At 49.5% G+C, this 19,301-nt stretch overlaps 1 protein-coding gene across 1 annotated transcript in view; it reads right to left on the bottom strand.

Annotated features, from left to right (window-relative positions):
- DNMT3A (DNA (cytosine-5-)-methyltransferase 3 alpha) overlaps positions 1-19,301 on the bottom strand; it is an 80,066-nt gene that overhangs the window by 18,551 nt on the left and 42,214 nt on the right. The gene's annotated exons all lie outside the window — the stretch shown is intronic.

Here is a 19,301-nt window from a genome sequence, read left to right as displayed (position 1 = left end):
CGGGAAGACCGCCCGGCCCCTCCCCCAGCTCTGGAAGAGATTAGCGCGGGGCCGGGGGGCCGGGAGGGGAGGGAAGGGGCTGCTCCCGAGCCGCCTGCCCGGAGGGAGCCGGGAGTCCGAGCGAAAGCAAGCCGGAGCTTTCGGACGGCCTGGGAGAGCCGGGAGAAAGTTGTGAAAAGTGAGTTTCTCAGAAGCACAACCGAAAAAAAAAAAAAGAAAAAGCTTACAGATAGGAGGCCCAGGAAGCTGTAGGAAAACTCAGCACACAGACGGAGAGTGACAGCAGGCGCGCGCAGACATTGGGAGCGCTCCAGATCGGGGATGTTTGGGGGGGCTCCCGCATCCACACTACAGGTGAATAGAGAAGCGGAGGGGCCTCAAAAAGCGCGGCGTGAGGTGGTCAGGCTTCGAGTCCCAGGGCCCCTACGTCACTCCGGGCCTTCCCTGGATTTCTCATTTTCCTGTTTGCAAGGTTGGTCGCGGCGAGGGCGCTCCTTCAGAAAGTTCAGCAATTCCTTCATTCCCAGGCTCAAACATCTGCAGATCGAGAAGACCTGACTCCTCTCCTGGGGCCTCCAGGTGCGGCCTCCAGGTGCAGCCTCCGCCATTTCAAGCTTCCTCCTCTTGAACAAAGGCACCTACCCCCAAGGCAGACGCAGTCCCCACCCACAGCCCTCCATTACGTTGGCTGTAGGATCAGATAAAGAAAGAGACCCTGTTGGCTCTGCCCTCCAGGGGTTGAAGATTCCACTAGACTTGGAGAAATATGAAAGGATCACTGTAAAACAAACATATGTAAAGGTAACTATGCCACAAATACCAAGTAGAAAAAAATGGGCGGCATGGATGACAAAAGAGGTTAGAGGTGAGTTCCAGGTGAGCAGACTGGGCCTGGAGGCTGGATCGGACTTGGAATGAGGTGAGATGGGTGGGATGAGCAAGAGCTGCCAGGCTGGGGAGGGAGGAGACCCTCGCCCACCTCCACCCTCCCAGTACAGGACAGGGCAAGGTAAGGGCAAGCCTTCAGGTGCGTCCATGGGTATATTCTGTAGCAGGGAAGAATAACCGCAGGTTTTCTGACAAGATGAATGATCAGCCTAGTTTCAGTTGGCAAGATGAACTAGAAGGAAGAACCGAGGAACTGGAGGAAAATGCTCCCAACAGCAGAGGGCTATTTGGGCAGCGGCACTTGTTAGAAGATCTGGACTTGGCCGGGCACGGTGGCTCATGCCTGTAATCCCAGCACTTTGGGAGACCGAGGCAGGCGGATCATGAGGTCAGGAGTTTGAGACCTGCCTGACCAACATGGTGAAACCTTGTCTCTACTAAAAATACAAAAATTAGCCGGGCATGGTGGCGTGCGCCTGTAATCCCAGCTACTTGGGAGGCCGAGGCAGGTGAATCACTTCGACCTAGGAGGTGGAGGTTGCAGTGAGCCGAGATTGTGTCACTGCACTCCAGCCTGGGCGACAGAGTGAGACTCTGTCTCAAAAAAAAAAAAAACTGGACTTCAGTTCTGTTTCCACCACCATGACCTTAAACAAGTCACTTAACCCCCAAGAAATCTGTTGTCTCATCTGCAAAACGGGAGTGATGACATCAGCCCTCTTGGGCCATGGAATGCCAGCATCCCCTAATGACAATGAGACAACTCCCTAGGTGCCTGGCTCCCAGCCACAGTCACCTGGGACATACAGGTGCTGGTATAATGAAGTCATAAGATGTGCAGTGAGGGAGCCTCCCCTCCCACTGAGGGCCATCAGAGCAAGCAAACCCTGAAGAGCAAGGACCCCAAACCAGAGAGCCTTCTACCTAGAAGACTTGGGTACAGACTCCGCCAACCCTGAGACCCAGAATCCATACAGCTAGGAAAAGAAGCTATTCGAAAAACAAGCAAACAAAAACACAGGCCCTCTTCTGTTCCAACCCATCTTTTAACACAACTAAGGTATTTGCCTGGTACACATTTCCAGGGGCTCCCCAAGCGGAAGTGAGAAGCCCAGAATTTGTCCCTCTTGCCTGCTCCCAACCTTTAGGGAACGCAGTATGACTTGCTTCACTGCTTCTCTCACTGATACCTCTTCTGCATCCATGCCAGTCAATGGGCCTGAGAACTCACTTCAGGCCTCCTCTCAAAAGAAGTTTCTGGTTCTGGCTTGGCGGCCTCTTTCAGACACTGTCTCACTTATGATACCCGCTCTTCCATTATAACATGGCTAAACACCTTAGACTCCACATTCTGTGGTCTTGGGACATCAGACTGCAATGATGCCATGTGTGTAGCAAGGACTCAAAGTGTCAGAACTGGCCAGAACTGTTCACTTTCTCTTGGCCCACATACTAAGTAGCTGTTCCCTCCTGCCGTCAAACTTCCTCATTCTCATCCTTTAACATTAAAGTCAAATCTTACCTCTTCCACACAACTTCCCAACAAGCAAAAGGAAGCCTAGGCTCAAAGGTGTCCCTTTAACAACCCAGAGCATCTTCCTTCCCTCTCCTGTAACTATGCAGACAGGAAACACTGCCTTTTCTAGACTGAGTCACTTAAACAGAGATGTGTCTTCTTTGTGGTCAATGCACAAAGTCACACCCCAAAGCAGAAGAGACCCCAAGATCTAGAGCAGGGGTGATTTTACTAAAAGGAAAAATCCCCTTACTAAGATGGGGCAATCATCAAGGATCCTCAGGTCACACGTGCTCTTGAGCTTATAAAGTAAACCTCCCTGGCAGTTTACCAGATAGGTCTTTTGATTGAGTTAAAGATAGTCAACTCAAATACCAGCATCATGTAAAATAAGCCATGTTTTTGGATTTGTTATAAAAGTATGTTGAAAGGAGGAACTCCTGGACGAAAAGAAAATATGCTGGATGTCAAGAGCCTAAAAGAGGTGCTGGAAAGGAAGTATCCAGCATGGTCCAACGGAGAGAGTGACCTGAGAATGACGGCACAGTTCCTGTTTGGTGGGCAGACAACAGTGATCCCATAAGCCTCCAAAGCCCAATAAAAATACCTCTGAAGGACATCTCTCTGCCCTGATCCCATATTCCTCAAGCAAACTTTCAATTCTAATTACATTTTCCAATGACTCTGATACCAGTAAGTTGCCAGAAAACAGCAGGACAAGTATTATGATCTGTGTGGTGAGGACATGTTCTGTTATCAACTGGTAAATCTAACATTCTGGGGTGCATCATTCTCCTGGGTCTTTGAAGCGTCATGATCATAAGTGTGTTAATGTGACTTTCCAGCCTCAAAGAACTGAGACGAGACATTAGGCCATCATGATACTTCTCCAAAGAGCAGCAATGCCTGGAGCTCATGCCTGACGTTTTACTCAAAGTTCAGTGCTCTGTGGCATGCTCTATCATAAAATCCAGTTCTGGCAGGATAAGGGTAGATGATGTTGCTGCCATCCCATAGGACATTTACCATGTGAGTCTCTCTACTCTGAATCAGAGAAGCCATGGTCCCTATAAAGCCATCTGCAAAGCAACACATATGAAGTCACTGCATGTTTTCCACCCCACACGTATTCCCACCAACCCCAAGACCAGGGAGACTTTATCCAGACAAAAAGAAAGGTCAGGACAGATGTCTGTTCTGAACCTGTCCTCCTCCCACCTACAGCTCAAAAGCCTCAATGCCAATCAGTCAACACTCTGCATGACATTCTAGGCCCCCACGAATCTAGAGGCCTCCGTGTGATATCATGAAGCCCACGCTTTGCCCGCCCACTTGCTATTCCTCATGCTGTTCCTTCTTCCTGGAAGGCTCCTCCCCTTCAACTTTCACCACCAAAACCCTGCATATCCTTCTACACCAGTCTGCCAGTGACCTCCACCGTGAAAGTTCCTCTAGCCCTGCACTGTCCAGGACAGCAGTTACTGGCTGCATGTGTCTATCTGAATTAAATACAAATTAAAATTTAGTTCCTCAGTCACACTGGCCACATTCCAAGTGTCCAAGAGCCACATGTGGCTGGAGGCTACTGAATTGGATGGCACAGATTTTAGAACATTGCCATCATCCCAGAAAGTTCTTTTGACAGTGCTGCCCTGTCCCCTCGCCCTTATCCTCCCCTCCTGTCACTTTCTCCTTTACAAGATTAAATATTCCTAGAGGGCAGGGACTGGACCTCATTCACCTTCGTATGGAAGCAGTGTGGGCTAGAGCATCTTGCCCAAAATAGAGGATTAAAACTGTTTGCTGAACTGAATGCAATGTTGTCTCAGGAACCGTAGACAGGAATTCTAATCGTTGCTAAGAGGTCCCAGTCTAGGGCTCCCAAAAGAGGCCGAGAATCTTTGTTTTCCTATTCCCTTGCAATCCATATGGAGGTTGCAAGCAAATGACCAGGAATGGGCTGCTGGCAGTGAAGCTAAAAATAGCCATGGAGCCAACAGCATGGAGTTAGCAGGACTTGTTGCTAAGGAGACCAGTCGCAGAGAGAGCAACTAAGCAGGGGGAAGGTGTCAGATGTGCACCCGGAGAGCAGAGGGGTCCAAAGGCTCCCACCTAGCGGTGTTCTGCCTTCTGGCAGCTCCTGGTTGATGCTCTAAGTGGGGCAAATGTTCCCCCTGTCCCTCCATAACCCATCTCCATGGAAACCACCAGGACTGGGGTGAAGTACCAGCCCCTGGAAGGGAGGCCTCTGCCTGGAGCTTGTTGTTATGGCAACATCCCCCCTTCCTGTCACTCTCTCTCTCTCCTGGCTTCTCTGAAGGGAGAGAGGTGGGGGTCTGGTCTTGGCTTAGCCGGCATGACCAGGAAACACCCGCTTCCTGACAAGACTAGCCTGTAAGGGGCTCTCCAGAAGCTCTTGGAAGCCTGGAGAGGCAGAGCTTCCTTTCTTTTCACAAGGGCCTTGCAGATCATCTCGCCAGGAGAACCCCAGACTCACTTTGGTTTAATCGCATCTGGATCACCCAAGGAGGGCTTTAAAAATACAGATTCTTGGGCTCCACCTGTGTAGATGAGCAGGCTCAGGGTGGGGCCCAGGAATCTACTAACACCTCCCTGGGTAACTCTAATACTAGCCAGGTGTGGAAACATGGAGAGCTCTGGCTGTCTCTGTTACAAATGAGAACGCTGAGGCCTAGAGAGTACGCAGCCCACTGGAAGGGTCAGAGTCATTCACTGGAGAGAAGTGGTCTGGAGAGAGGAGGGGTAGCAGAAGGAAATGGAGGTCAGCTCCCTCAGGGCATGCGCCCCAGGTGAGCCCCTCCTCTGGGCCTTTCCCGCCTGCTCCCAGTTCAAGCACAACCTGCTGCTGTTGGATGCTGGACTGTGATTTCAAACCAAAGCCCCTGACAAGCTGCCCCCTGTGGTGGAATGCAGAAGGTAGGGGGCTAGGAGTCTGGTTCTCAGAGTAGCCCAGGCAGATGATTTGGGCTGAAAGAGAAATCCATCCTCTTGAAGAAAAGCAAAAGGGTCACCATGGCAACTGCAGTGTGCTGCCTGGTTGGGCTTTATGCCATCACCCCAAACCTGGGCCCTGCAGCAGAACCTCCTCCCTGAGTCTGGGGAGAGGAACAGCATTTGGGCAAATGTGGTCAGGCAGGGACACCGCTCTAACCCCTGCACTGACCAGTCTAGTTTTAGAACCTGTAAGGGAACTGTGCTTTATCCTGGGAGCCTGCCTGAAGGTCACCTAAACACCGGATCGGATCGGTCAGTCCTTAGTACCTGCAATAGGTAGGCTTGGGGGAAGGGAAGCAAAGAGGTGCAAGAGCTAGTAGATACGATGGGGCTCTAGGCTTCTGTTACTCACAGCCTAACTGTGTACCCAAGACCCACCACACATGAAACCACAGCCCTCATTCAAGACAGCATGCAATTAGATGGTAAATTATGTGGTAGGGATGCTTTCTACATGTGCCGAAGGAACTCAGAGGCGGCTGGGATCAGTGAAGGCAGGAAGACTCAAGGAAAGATGAAAGAGCAGAAACTAGGAATGGGCACAACCTCCCAGGTTTTTCAGACAGGAATGGCCAGATCTAGGGGGCATCTGCAACTGCATGAGCTTCCTGGCAGATGAAGGGCAGGAATGAAAAGCGCGAGCACAGCCTTAGGGTATTGCTAGGGAGGAGGAGTGGTAAGGGGCTTTTTGCACTGACACTCTAGATGAAGTCTTCTAAATCAAGAGAGGAAGATGCAGGGTTGGGGAGCCCACCTGCTGGAAAGGCAGTCCTTCCCTCTTGCTGATACCCTCACCTCCCCTTCTCCCCCCACCTCTATCCCAGAGCCCCTGGCTCCCTCATTCTCTCCCAGCCAACCCTACACTTCCCTAATGGTGTATGTTGGGAAGTCCCAGCCCAGCAGCCGCGCCATCAGGCTCTGGAGCTTTAGTGTCTGCCTTCCCTTTCCCTACAGCTCTGGGTCTGCCCCATAAGGGGAAGGCTTCTCCACAAACCCAGCTCTTCCTTCCCGCTCACTTCCACCCCCTATCCCGGAACTGCTGGGTCTGCACAACTCTACCAGTGACTGAGTCTGGGGCAGAGATGCCACGGCGGTGGGGGGGGAGGGTGGCAGTGCCCCATGACCCCGGATCTCACATGCCCCTTACCAGGAAATTCAACTGGGAGGGGATGCCAGGTCTTTCACTGAGCAGGGCGCTGAGCAGGGCGTTTTACAGCTGATGACGAGACCTTAAATAACTCTTAGCTTCTTTGGGTCTTGGTTTCCTAACTAGCCTAATGGAATCACATGTATCTGCTAAATATTACAGATAAGATCAAAGGAAGCCAGGAGGGACTCACATTTGAGAGGTGAGGGACTTCATGACAAGTTTGCTTTAGGGACGTGTCGATGCTGTCACTTTGCTTTAGAAACTGGACCCTGGAGAGAAGTGTTAATTTCATACTAAGAGGGGTGTGGGCCAAAAGGAACCTGGTAAACCTTAACAGCCAGGCCTGTTTTCCCCACCCTTCCCCCACCCCTTCTCCAGGCTCCGGGGGTCAAAGGGAGGGGCCTAAAGGAGCCGCATTCAGATTCAGGCATGCAGACCCTCTCAAGTTTCAGGGTCCAAAGAGAAGACTCCAGAGGATCCCAGCAGACAGGCATTGCGGTAACTATTGCTGAAAACAGCGGGAACCCTGCCATCTCCATCCGAAAGGAAACATTCAAATTCCTGTACCAAGTCCTTTCCGGTCTTTCCCCCACAACCGTTTGGAAACTGTTCCCTAGGTCTGCCCGCCTTAGAGTCCGTACTTCTTCCTTGCTTGTTATTCAAGATTAGACTGGCAACCCAGGCCATATCAATCACCCGGAGAGCTCAGGAAGCCACCCGTGCTGGGCACATCACTAAATTCCCAACGTGATTAACCTGGCCCAGGTAGTCATGTTTAAGCAAAATGTGCAGAGAGGCCCCCACCGCCAATGCAGGTGATACAACAAATACATCTACCGATGCATCTGTGTGGGACTCTCATCTGTGCCAGATTTGGTTTACTTCTAATCATCTGAAGCTTGGTGGTTTTCAAGCTGTAGTAAGTCCCGGTATCATCTGGGGGGCTGGCTAGAAAATCAGACCTACAAGTACTGCCCCAGAGCTTCTGCTCCAGGAGTGTGCCTTTTTAATGCACTGCCCAGGTGGTTCTGGCGGGATAACACACAATCCCACCCTTTGAGAAACACTGATGTCTAAGAGCATCTTTGGTATATAAGCAAGTTCATTCAATTTTTGTTGTTTTTTTTTTTTTTTGCCTCACAAAGCTGCCTTTCCAATAGCATCTAGCATCAAATATACAGGCAGCTGAGCTGTTATTCCTGTTTTTGCTCAATCCATCTGAGTTGCAAGTGAAAGTAATATTTATACTGCCCACCATTCATGGACTAAAGAGGAACAGGGAAGAGCTGTGGCATCTGTAGAGTTGCTATTGAAGAATGGCAAGTCAGAAAAATGGTAACATTCACACGCACACTTGCACACACACACACACACACACACACACACACACACACACACACACACACACACACACACACACACACACACACCATGCAGTTGGCCTGGGAGGGAGTGTAGACTGAGAGGTGAAGGATGCGGAGTAGCCGCAGGGAGTTGATGGAAGTCAGAAAGGGCTCCACAGAGGACATGGTGGCACATGCCTGTAATCCCAGCTACTTGGGAAGCTGAGGTGGGAGGATCACTTGAGCCCAAGAGTTCGAGGCTGAAGTGAGCTACGATCAGAGCATGCCACTGCACTCCAGCCTGGGCGACAGAGCAAGACTCTGTCTCAAAACTTAATGTAGCCCCGGCGCGATGGCTCATGTCTGTAATTCCAGCACTTTGGGAGGCCAAGGTGGGCAGATCACTTGAGGTCAGGAGTTCGAGACCAGCCTGGCCAACATGGTGAAAACCCGTCTCTACTAAAAATACAAAAATTAGCCAGAGGTGGCTGGGTATGGTGGCTCACGCCTGTAATCCCAGCACTTTGGGAGGCCGAGGTGGGTGGATCACCTGAGGTCAGGAGTTCGAGACCAGCCTTGCCAACATCTCTACTAAAATTACAAAAATTAGCTGGGCGTGGCAGCACGTGCCTATAGTCCCAGTTACTCGGGAGGCTGAGGCAGGAGAATCACTTGAACCAGGGAGTCAGAGGTTGTGGTGAGCCGAGATTGTGCCACTGCACTCCAGCCTGGCGACAGAGTGAGACTCTGTCTCAAAAAAAGAAAAAAAAAAAAAAACCTGTCCCCATTGACACCAATCTGCTGGCTTCTCAAAAGCAGCTTATCCAAACCCTCACTCAAAAATCCACCCCCTCCAAAGAGAAAATGTCTTAATGACCTTGGGGTAGACAGATAATTCTGAGAGATAACACACACAAACACTGACCAATAAAAGAAAAAAATGGGTAAGTTGGACTTTATTAAAAACTTCTGCTCATCAGAATACATAAGAAAATGAAAAGTTCACCCCATCATCCTGCCTCAAATCTGCTATTCCTCCAGGATTCTCTAGCTCAGATAATGAACCCTGTCCCCAGCCCAGCCACCAATACCAGGCAAATTTTTCCCTCCCCTCCAACCAGGACCAGTTCTAGCAATTCTTTCAAGTCTGCCTCTCATTACCTCAACCCTCAGTCAAGGCCAAATGTAATGTTCTCCTACCTGGTCCTGCTTCTAAACTTCCCCTCTCTGGGGATTCCTTACCATCCTGCCAGGTTATCTTCCCAAACTACATGTCCAATTCTCTTCCACTCCTGCTCTCCACTGCACAACGAAGCCTAAATTTCTCAGTATGGCAGGAAGACCCTTGAGGATGTGACCCCCTTGCTTTCTAGTTCTCTCTTTTCTTACCCATCCTCCCTAAGCCCTGCACCCTATTGCCAGATCTACTATTCCCTAAACAACCCAGAAGTGCCTCCTTCTCTTTGCCCTCAGTAGTTCCTTTTCCTGAAATGCCTTCCTCCTCTTTTACACTTTTATTTATTTATTTATTTGAGACAGTATCTCACTCTGTCACCCAGGCTGGAGTCCAGTGGCATGATCATGGCTCATTGCAGCCTCAACCTCAGCCTCCTGAGTAGCTGGGACCACTGGCACACAACACCATGCCCAGCTAATTAAAATTTTTTTTTTTGGTAGAGAGGGGGTGTGGCCACGTTGCCCAGGCTGGTCTTGAACTCCTGGGCTCAAGCGATCCTCCCACTTTGGTCTCCCAAAGTGCTGGGATTATACTGCGCCCAGCCTCTTTTGCACTTACTGAAATTCTCAAAGGATGCCTGCCTCCTCCAGGAAGCTTTCCTGGAGTCCTCCAGAAGCTGCTCTCATGCTCCTTTACGATTCATGTTGGGCTCTTATTACACAGGAGCACAGAGCAAGCCCCATGCTCCGCCTGCCACTGAGGCTTGTTGGGAACATTCCTGCCTCCTCCACTTGACAATGTCTGCCTCTGGGACAGGGACTGTATCCAACTGGTCTCCCCCTACCCCACCACTAGCATAGTATATGTGTATTTACTAAGTACGGAATAACTAAGCAGTAAGTAGTAAGTACTGAGGTTAATTAACTCCTTTAACTAGTATACTGGTCCCTTAATAAAGTGGCACAGAGGGCTCTGGCAGACCACCCCTTACTTGAACATCCCACGGCCTCCCTGACAAGCAGTCTGGTTTTTAAAGCAGAGAGAACATTGGCCATTATATTTTCTGCTTTGTCAGCCTCATAGACAGTGCTATGGGAAAGTTAAAGTTGGCCTAAATATTGGAGAAATCTTGAGGTGCTCTAGACTCCAAACTCCTAGAGGATTTCTTTGCCCATCTCCCTTCGGACCCCATTCCATGCCCTTCCCCCACTGTCCCTGCCAAGCAGTCCTGTTCAGGTCAATGGCGGTACACTGCCTCTCCCTGGGCACCGCCTTCCCTGAGGTCCTTAGGTTGGGCTAGGGAGTTGCTCGCATAGTCCTTCCTTCAGTATTTCTAAAACAACCCTGCCCTGGCTACAGAACAATTCATTCATTTATTACCAGCCTCTCACAGGGCAGGGTAGGGATTCTGACTTACCTTTAAACTTGCTTCCTTAGTGTCTAGAAAATGTTGGAACATAGTAGACACCCAGACATACAAGGTGGTATCTTAAAGACTGAGCACACAGTATCTGCTCAGTAAAGGCTGGACAACCCTTTGGGTTTTTTGTTTTGTTTTGTTTTGAGACAGGGTCTCGCTCTGTTGCCCAGGCTGGAGTGCAGTGGCGCAATCTTGACTCACTGCAACCTTCACCACCCTGGCTCAAACGATTCTTGTGCCTCAGCCTTCCAAGTAGCTGGGATTACAGGTATGTGCCACTATGCCCAGCTAATTTTTGTATTTTCAGTAGAGACGGGGTTTCACCATGTTAGCCAGGCTGGTCTCGAATTCCTGGCCTCAAGTGATCTGCCTGCCTTGGCCTCCCAAAGTGTTGGATTACAGGCATGAGCCACTGCGCTGGACCAAAGGTTTTAAAAATAGTTTTTTGTTTTTTTTGATATGGAGCCTGACTCTGTTGCCCAGGCTGGAGTGCAGTAGCGCGATCTCGGCTCACTGCAAGCTCCGCCTCCCGGGTTCACGCCATTCTCCTGGCTTAGCCTCCCACGTAGCTGGGACTAGAGTAGCTGGGACTACAGGCGGCTGCCACCACGCCCGGCTAATTTTCTGTATTTTCAGTAGAGACGGGGTTTCACCGTGTTAGCCAGGATGGTCTCAATCTCCTGACCTCCTGATCTGCCCGCCTCGGCCTCCCGAAGTGCTGGGATTACAGGTGTGAGCCACCATGCCCAGCTAAAAAGAGTTTTTCTAAGGATGCTTCATGTATGTGCCTTTAGAAGAGACATATATGCGAGGTCTGAGAATTCACTCAAATATTTAATTTAGAATTTATATACAAGGTAATCTAGGTAACAAAGAGAGTGCAGATCATGATTCCAGTCTCAGCCCCCAACCTGCCATGATGGAATTTCAGAATCTCTGGGGTCATCTCATGTATTTCTGTCACATTATAAACCAGGAAAGCAGAAAAGACCTCCTCACATCCATAGCTAAGGAGGGGCAGAAGCTGAGACGAGAAACCAGGCCTCCCAAATCTCATTCCAACATTTTCTTAATCCAGTTTCACAACATCATCCATATGGTCATGAAAAAACAGCAATTCAAGGGCAAGGGTTCAGGACCACATGAGTAGAGCTGGGAGGGGTGATCGGGGAGGCTGAAAGGGACCCGAGCCTCCTGGCAAAGAGGCATGGGGAACAGCCCCAACAACTGCAGGCCAGGGGCAGGAAGAGCATGCGCAGGCTGGAAAGCCAGGCCAGCTCTCTCCCTCTCTTCTAAGTGCATGCTTCAATTTCATGACAATTTCCAAGCCAGGAAACCAGGAAAACTGGGAGTGTAGGTGAGTCATTTGGGTACACAACAGAAGCAAGGTGAGATTTGGAGTCTAGTCTGGCCCACTGGGCCACTCCATTAGGATACTCATGTGGCTGCAACCTACTTGCCTAGATAAATCTTAGTTTTCTAATAGCAAAATAGAGGTTAAAAAAATACTTCTGGCAGGGCACGGTGGCTCATGCCTGTAATCCCAGCACTTTGGATGCTGAGGCAGGCGGATCATGAGGTCAGGAGTTTGAGACCAGACTGGCCAACATGGTGAAACTCCATCTCTATTAAAAATATAAAAAATTAGCTGGGTGTGGTGGCAGGTGCCTGTAATCCCAGCTACTCAGGAGGCTGAGGCAGGAGAACCGCTTGAACCCAGGAGGCAGCAGTTGCAGTGAGCCAAGATCGCTCCACTGCACTCCAGCCTGGGTGACAGAGTGAGACTCCATCTCAAATAAAAACAAAGACCAAAAAAAAAAGGTTTCTTATATATTAAATAGAGGTAACATGTTTTAGGATTGTGGTAACAGCTAATGCTCCTGGCATAGTGCCTGATGTAAAGTAGGTGCTCAGTAAAGTTCAACACCCTTTCCCTGGTTCAGGCTTTGCTGTGGCCAGGAGCTGGCCCTGAACCAGCTACTAGTCAGGCGCCTACCCCACCCTGCCTCTTTTTTTCTCACCACTAAAAAGTAGGGGTTGTTCTAAGAGCTGTTCTCTCTGTGTCCCAGAAGTGAAGAATCTGGTGCGCAACCAACCCATCTACTTACAGGACAATGGGGAGTCCCTTTGTGGCAACGTTCGTAGCCTATGGTAAAGGCCAGCCCTCAAAGTCACCACTGGTTACAGGCTGTCATGGGAGCCTCTAGAACTGGTTCAGCCTTTGGGTAAAGTATACTTGCTGTGCCTACTCCAAACATCATCCTCTCCTTCAAGGGTGATGTTATTTTTGAGGCCACCCTGCAAAAGGTCAGGTATGGCAAATAAGTGAGGAATGTCTTCCAGTCCAAATACCCTAAAACTGCTACCCATACAGTTGGCTAATAATGTGGTTGGAGCCTTTACTGGTCTACTTTGCACTGCCATTTCCCCTGAACTAGACTAAAGCCCAGGAGATCATACCTTATTCATCTCCTCCTTCCCACTGCCCCTAGCACAAGGCCCCTTTACTTAGTAGGTGCGGAGTGACTGCTTATTAAATGGAATATGGCACAACAGGGGGGACCTTCAGGACATTCATGGCCTGCTCTCCCCAGGGCGGACAGGGAGCACAGTCTGTTGAGACTGCAGGGTTGTAAAGTCAGAGGAGGCAACATTTGCTAAGCTCAAAGAAGCAGCAGAACAAATGGCCAATAAACACAGGAAAAGATGTTCAACCTCACTTATTATCTGGGAAATGCCAATTAAAAGCATAACAAGATACTATTTTCCCACCCATCTGACTAGCAAAATACTGATGTTGGCAAAGGTCTTCTCATACCCTGTTCACAGAAGCATAAATTGGCAGTGCCCTTTTTAGAGGGCAGTTTGGCAGATGTCATAAAATGTTGAATGCACATTCCCTTCAACTAGGCCTTTTTCTTTCTAGGTATCTATCTTAGAGAAACAGATACACAAAGATGTATGACCAAGGATGTTCACAGCTACAATGCTAAATAGTAAAATATCATAAACAACATAAATGCCCACCAGTATCAGAATGGCTAAATAAAACCATGGAATCCATACGGTGGAATATAATAGTAATTACGTGGCTAGATTGCACAGACTTACTGGAAGTCAAAAACCAAGCTGTAAAACGAAACTACAGTGTGGTTCCATTTGTGTAAAAAGAAAAGGAAAAAAAGGACCCCTGAAGCAAAATTATGTATTTACACACATACACACAGATAGAAAAAAAATCATGACATACACCAAGCTGATAGCATCAGTACTTCTGGTGAAGGAATTAAATTTTCAGGCCAGGTGTGGTAGCTCATGCCTATAATCCCAGTACTTTGAGAGGCTGAGGGAGAAGGACTGCTTGAGCCCAGGAGTTCAAGACCAGCCTGGTCAACATAAGGGGACCACCATCTCTACAAAAAATTTAAAAACCAGCCGAGTGTGGTGGCACATGCCTGTTTACTACGGAGGCTTAGGTGGGAGGATCACCTGAGCCCAAGAGGTTGAGGTTGCAGTGAGCCACGATCATGCCATTGCACTCCAACCTGGCCAATGGAGCAAGACCCTGTCTCAAAATAAAGTTTTGGGGTGGCAAGTTTGGGTGGACTTTTTCACAAGAATGTATTTGTGTAATACTTACATAATTTAAAATACTTTCTAAAAAATTATCAAGTTCCTATTATATGCTAGTTCTGTGTCAGGAGCTTTAAATGTTGTATGTTACCTTATTAATCCACACAACTCCGAGATGAGAACTGTTCATTGATTTAGCACATTTCACCCTGAACCTCCCACATGCCAGCCCTGGGGGCAGGGGGTGCCCAGAATGCCTGTATTGAACAAGTTTAAATGCAGAAATGGGTAGAGGCAGAATACAAGCTGGTGAGTGCTGCTGCCATGGGGATGCAGAGTACAGCCAAGTCTATCCATACAGGAGGAACCTCAGCTGGGGTACAGGGTAAGTAATGCCTAAGGTCCCACACCCAGTAAGTGGGACCCCACTCAAGGCAGTATTTGAACTTGCCTCCAAAGGCCGCAGTAAACAGCAGCCGACCCTTAAGGTCCATGAAGGCTCTGCTATCTGCTGGGCAGCCCTGGGCGGAGGGAGTAGGTTGTACCTGAGTGCTGTGAGGGAAGAGAGGGGAGACTATGACATTCCAGACACAGATGTTTCATTATCACTATTCAATATTTATTAAGCATCTAATAAGTATAAGGATGCATGAGTTGAGGGTCCCTACCTTCAGGTTGGAAGCAGTAAAGAGACCAGATCCTAGTGCTCTAGGTGCAGTAGGACATGGTACCTGCTGCCTAGACAGAATTTAGAATCTGGCTGGGGTGAAGAGATTAATGAGCGAGTCATGCCATCGATGTGCTGTAACTGAGTCCTAAAACCACCAGCAGTGACACAAACTGGAGTGAGTGGCTTCCCAGGCAAGATGACCGCCCAGCTACTGACCCTGGGTCTCTGCGCTCATCTGCTTTGCAGAGCTACAGGGAGGGCTAATGAAGTGAGAGGCCCTTCCTAAACCCTCAAGCCTTTCATCAGAGTGTCTTTTGCTCTGAGAATGAGAAGGAAGAGGAACTAAGGGATTGCGTTCCTTTGGGAGGAGGAACTGCCCTATCCCTGCCCTCCCCACAGCCCTGGCCAGCTCTGCCAGGCCAAAGAAGGTTCTTCTCAGCTCAGAAGCCCGGTAAGAACGACAGGAACACAGGATGGAGGAGATTCTGGCCCCACTTTACCCATGGAGCCTGTCCATACCAGTCCCCATGCCATCCTCCAGGTATACCTGTCAGCACCCCTGGAAAAACCACCTCGAAATCAAGGGTGTGAGCCCTTGCCATGGTGGAAATCCAAGATCTCATGCTCCCAGAGAAGTGATCCCACATTCGCCCACCTCCTAACTGCTTAGCCGACCGGTAGGTATTTACTGGGCCTGTTCTCCCTGCCCATTGTATTAGGCCAGACAGGGGAAGACATGATTAACATATAAGAAATAGTGAAAAATACCCTGATGAAATATGATTGAGTGCTAAGTAATATTAACAGTAAGGACAGTCTGAGCGCAGTGTAATTCCAGCACTTTGGGAGGCCAAAGCAGGCAGATCACTTGGGGTCAGGAGTTCAAGGCCAGCCAGGCCAACACAAGGAAACCCCATCTCTACTTAAAATACAAAAATTAGCTGGGTGTGGTGGTGCGTGCCTGTAATTCCAGCTACTAGGAAGGCTGAGGCAAGGCACGACAATTGCTTGAACCCGGGAGGTGGAGGTTGCAGTGAGCCGAGAGATTGTGCCACTGCACCCCATCCTGGGAGACAGAGTGAAACTGCGTCTCAAAAACACAAACAAAAACCCAGTAAGGGTTACAGGGATTCAGGGAAGGGAAGAGGTCATTGTGGACTGGAGAAATCTTGGAAACCTTCCTGGAGGAGGCAGTAGCTCTTGGCCTCAACCCTGAAGAATGGACTGGGGAAAGCACAGCAGGAATAGTGACAGGAAGGAAGGCGCATGGCAAGGTCCCCTCCTACGGGACACCCTCCTATTAGAGGACTGTAGTGAAAGTGGGGTGGGTTGATTGTGGAGGTCGCAGGGTTGAAGACTTGACAAATAGCCAGAGGGCATCTGACATGATGGGGGAGACAATGGGGAGCCACTGGAGGTTCTACAGCAGGGTGTGATCATGATTAAAGCAGAGCTTAGTCCTTACAGGACTAGTAAGCAGGTGAAGGAAGAGCAACAGGAGATGGAACAGACACAAGACAACAACTTCCTTCCTAGCAGCAGGAATTCTCACTTCAGCCTCAGGGACTGCGGAAATGTCTCATTTTCCCCATTCACTTATTTTCCAGTTCTTTCATTTTGTGGCATTCTGAGTCGTCTTAAATCTTGGGGGAGGGAAAGCCTGGAGTGGGTAATCTAGAGTGGGCTCACTCAGTAACTGGTCTGACACGGGTGGGCAAGGAGAAGCAAGTTAAGCTGGGGAGTGCATTCTGAGGGAAGAACCCCCCAGGTGGGGCACACAGCGTAGCGGAAGGGCTGGTGCGGCCTCGGGTCTGGTCGCAGCTCCCCAGCAGAGCACTGGGAGCCCTTCTGACCCCGCCCCACCTTCCAGCCACATTTCCTAGCTGCTCTCTGCCCACACCCGCTGTGCACCACCACAACAAACTCCCGTTCCTGAAAAGCCCATGTGTCTTGTGCCTCGGGAGGTATGTGCTTGCTGTATTCCTCCCTCTGAAATGCCTTCGTCACCCCTCCCCTAAATTCCAGTTCAACCGTCAAAAGCCAGAAGCCACCTCCTGCTGATGCATAGATGACCCCAGGCAGCATTCGTTGTCTATGCCCAGTTCAGGGCAGCTCTTTCTGCAGGTGCTATGAGCCCTCATTCTATCACGGGAAAACTAGGAATCCTCCATGCCTTCGGTAGCCCCAGTATCTTATGTGTCGCTCAGCTGTGGAGGCTTCTGGAAATCGGCTCAGTAAAGGTGCCCTGAATGAAGGGTTGCAGGCGTTGCATCCTGAGATTAGGAAGTGCTGGCTGGCCCTTCAAGTGATATTGCCTGGGGAACAGCTGGAGCTGGGTCCTGAAGGCTGGGTGGTTTGTCAGGAGGGGAGGTACGTTTTTTGGGAGGAGGTGGGTAGTTGGATCTAGGAGGGTGGGTAAGTGGTTAGTGGATCAACACTGGCAGAGGGTGGGGGGTGGAGATCTGGGGATGCAGTTAACAGAGGTTGCCGCTTGAGATCAGCTGAAGGAGGTGGGGAGGAACCTGCAGGGGCCTTGGGAAGGCCCAGGGAGGCAGTTTCAGAAGGGCTCAAATGTCAGAGAGCAAAATGAGACTGAGAAAAGAGAAGAAATGTCTGTGCTGTTATTACACCACTTAGAAAACATTACAAAAAATTAGCCAGGCGTGGTGGTGCATGCCTGTAATCCCAGCTACTGGGGAGGCTGACGCAGGAGAATCGCTTGAACCTGGGAGACGGAGGTTGCAGTGAGCCGAGATCGTGCCATTGCACTCCAGCTTGGGCAACAAGAGCGAAACTCTGTCTCAAAAACAAAAAAACAGGCCTTATAGGCCGGATGCAGTGGTTCACGCCTGTAATCCCAGCACTCTGGGAGGCCAAGGCGGGCAGATCACCTGAGGTCAGGAGTTCGCGCCTGACCAACATGGTGAAACCCCCATCTCTGCTAAAAATACAAAAAGCTGGGTGTGTTGGCAGGTGCCTGTAATCCCAGCTACTCGGGAGGCTGAGGCAGGAGAATCGCTTGAACCCAGGAGGGAGAGGCTGCAGTGAGCCGATATCCAGCCATTGCATTCCAGCCTGGGCAACAAGAGTGAAACTCCATCTCAAAAACAAACAAAAAACAAACAAAGAAAACAGGCCTGATAGCAACAGCTACTACTCTTGAGTCTGAGGGGGACTTGGGAATCTTGAAAGTTACCTGTGTTTTCCCAACATTCTTGATACCTGCATCTAGCCCTTCCCTAACCCCAGGCATAGCCCAGGAGAAGACTGTGTGACAGTCAGGGGCTGGGCCCCACATCAGAATAGAAAACGTAAATTCTAATTCCATTCTAGTCCTGTTCCCAATTCTTCATTGTGAGCTTGTGGCCAGTTATAAAACTCGGTCACCCCAGGTCACCTAGTCTGAAAATGAGATCAGTAGTTCTAAAACTTGTACTAGAACTCGTGGAATTCTTTAATTATAGCATATGAATAAGGAATAATGTTATATTAGCAGAAAACATATTTTGTTTGGAGATCTCCACATCACAACTCACATGTACTAAAGTCTTTTAAATTAAATCAACATTTTGGTTTTTCTGGTAATGCCTGCTGTTACCTTCATTGGTTGGGAGCAGGGATGCAAATGCCAAGGGTTGAAGACTTACTAGAAAATCTTTTGAGAATTGCTGGAGCCAGGTGATGGCAATGGGAGGTCGTTACACTACTCTCGGCTTCTGCATATGTTCGAAGATGTTCATGAGTTTTACAAAGTTCGTTTTGTTTATTGAGACGGAGTCTCGTTCTGTCACCCAGGCTGGAGTGCAGTGGCACAATCTTGGCTCATTGCAACCTCCGCCTCCTGAGTTCCAGTGATTCTCCTGCTTCAGCTTCCCAAGTAGCTAGGATTACAGGCGCCCACCACTACCCCCAGCAAATTTTTGTATTTGTAGTAGAGACAGGGTTTCAACATGTTGGCCAGGCTGGTCTCAAACTCCTGACCTCAGGTGATCCACCCATCTCGGCCTCCCGAAGTGTTGGGGTTACAGGTGTGAACCACTGTGCCCAGCCCAAAAAAAGTCTTTTTAAATTTTAGTAGAGACCTAAAATTGAGAAAATGTATCTATGATCTAATTTTTTCTGGGAGTTCACTGTAACTGAGGGCAGGCCTCCATACTGCTTCTTCAAGGGAGCATAGTTTGAGAATCACGGAATTTCTGAAAGTTCTTCCAGGTCCTAAAAGTCATAATGTCTAAACTTCTTGCCCCAGGGCTAAATGAGAACAGAAACACTTCGTTCAAAGAACCAGGAGCTAAAAAGCAAAGCCCCTGTTTCCGGGTTGCAGGGAACCCAGGAGTGCGGCGACTGACTGAGAGATAACAGCCCCATTCCTGAATTTCCACCCCAAACACAACATTCCACACACAGGGGTAAGTGCCTCTTCTCCCAGACCTCAGACAGGCTACCCTTTCTCCGGGATCTTCCGGGAAAGTAGTTTCTGCCTTCCTGGATCACAGAGGAAATGAAAACAATCAAGCAGCCAGAACCCCCTCCCCGTTCTGCACTTTTT

The sequence above is a fragment of the Colobus angolensis genome, unplaced genomic scaffold (genome assembly GCF_000951035.1).
Source record: "Colobus angolensis palliatus isolate OR3802 unplaced genomic scaffold, Cang.pa_1.0 Scaffold109, whole genome shotgun sequence".
In the NCBI taxonomy this organism is placed as follows: Eukaryota; Metazoa; Chordata; class Mammalia; order Primates; family Cercopithecidae; genus Colobus; species Colobus angolensis.
Note: the sequence above shows the minus strand (reverse complement) of the source record. Positions and strands in the feature narration are given on the sequence as shown.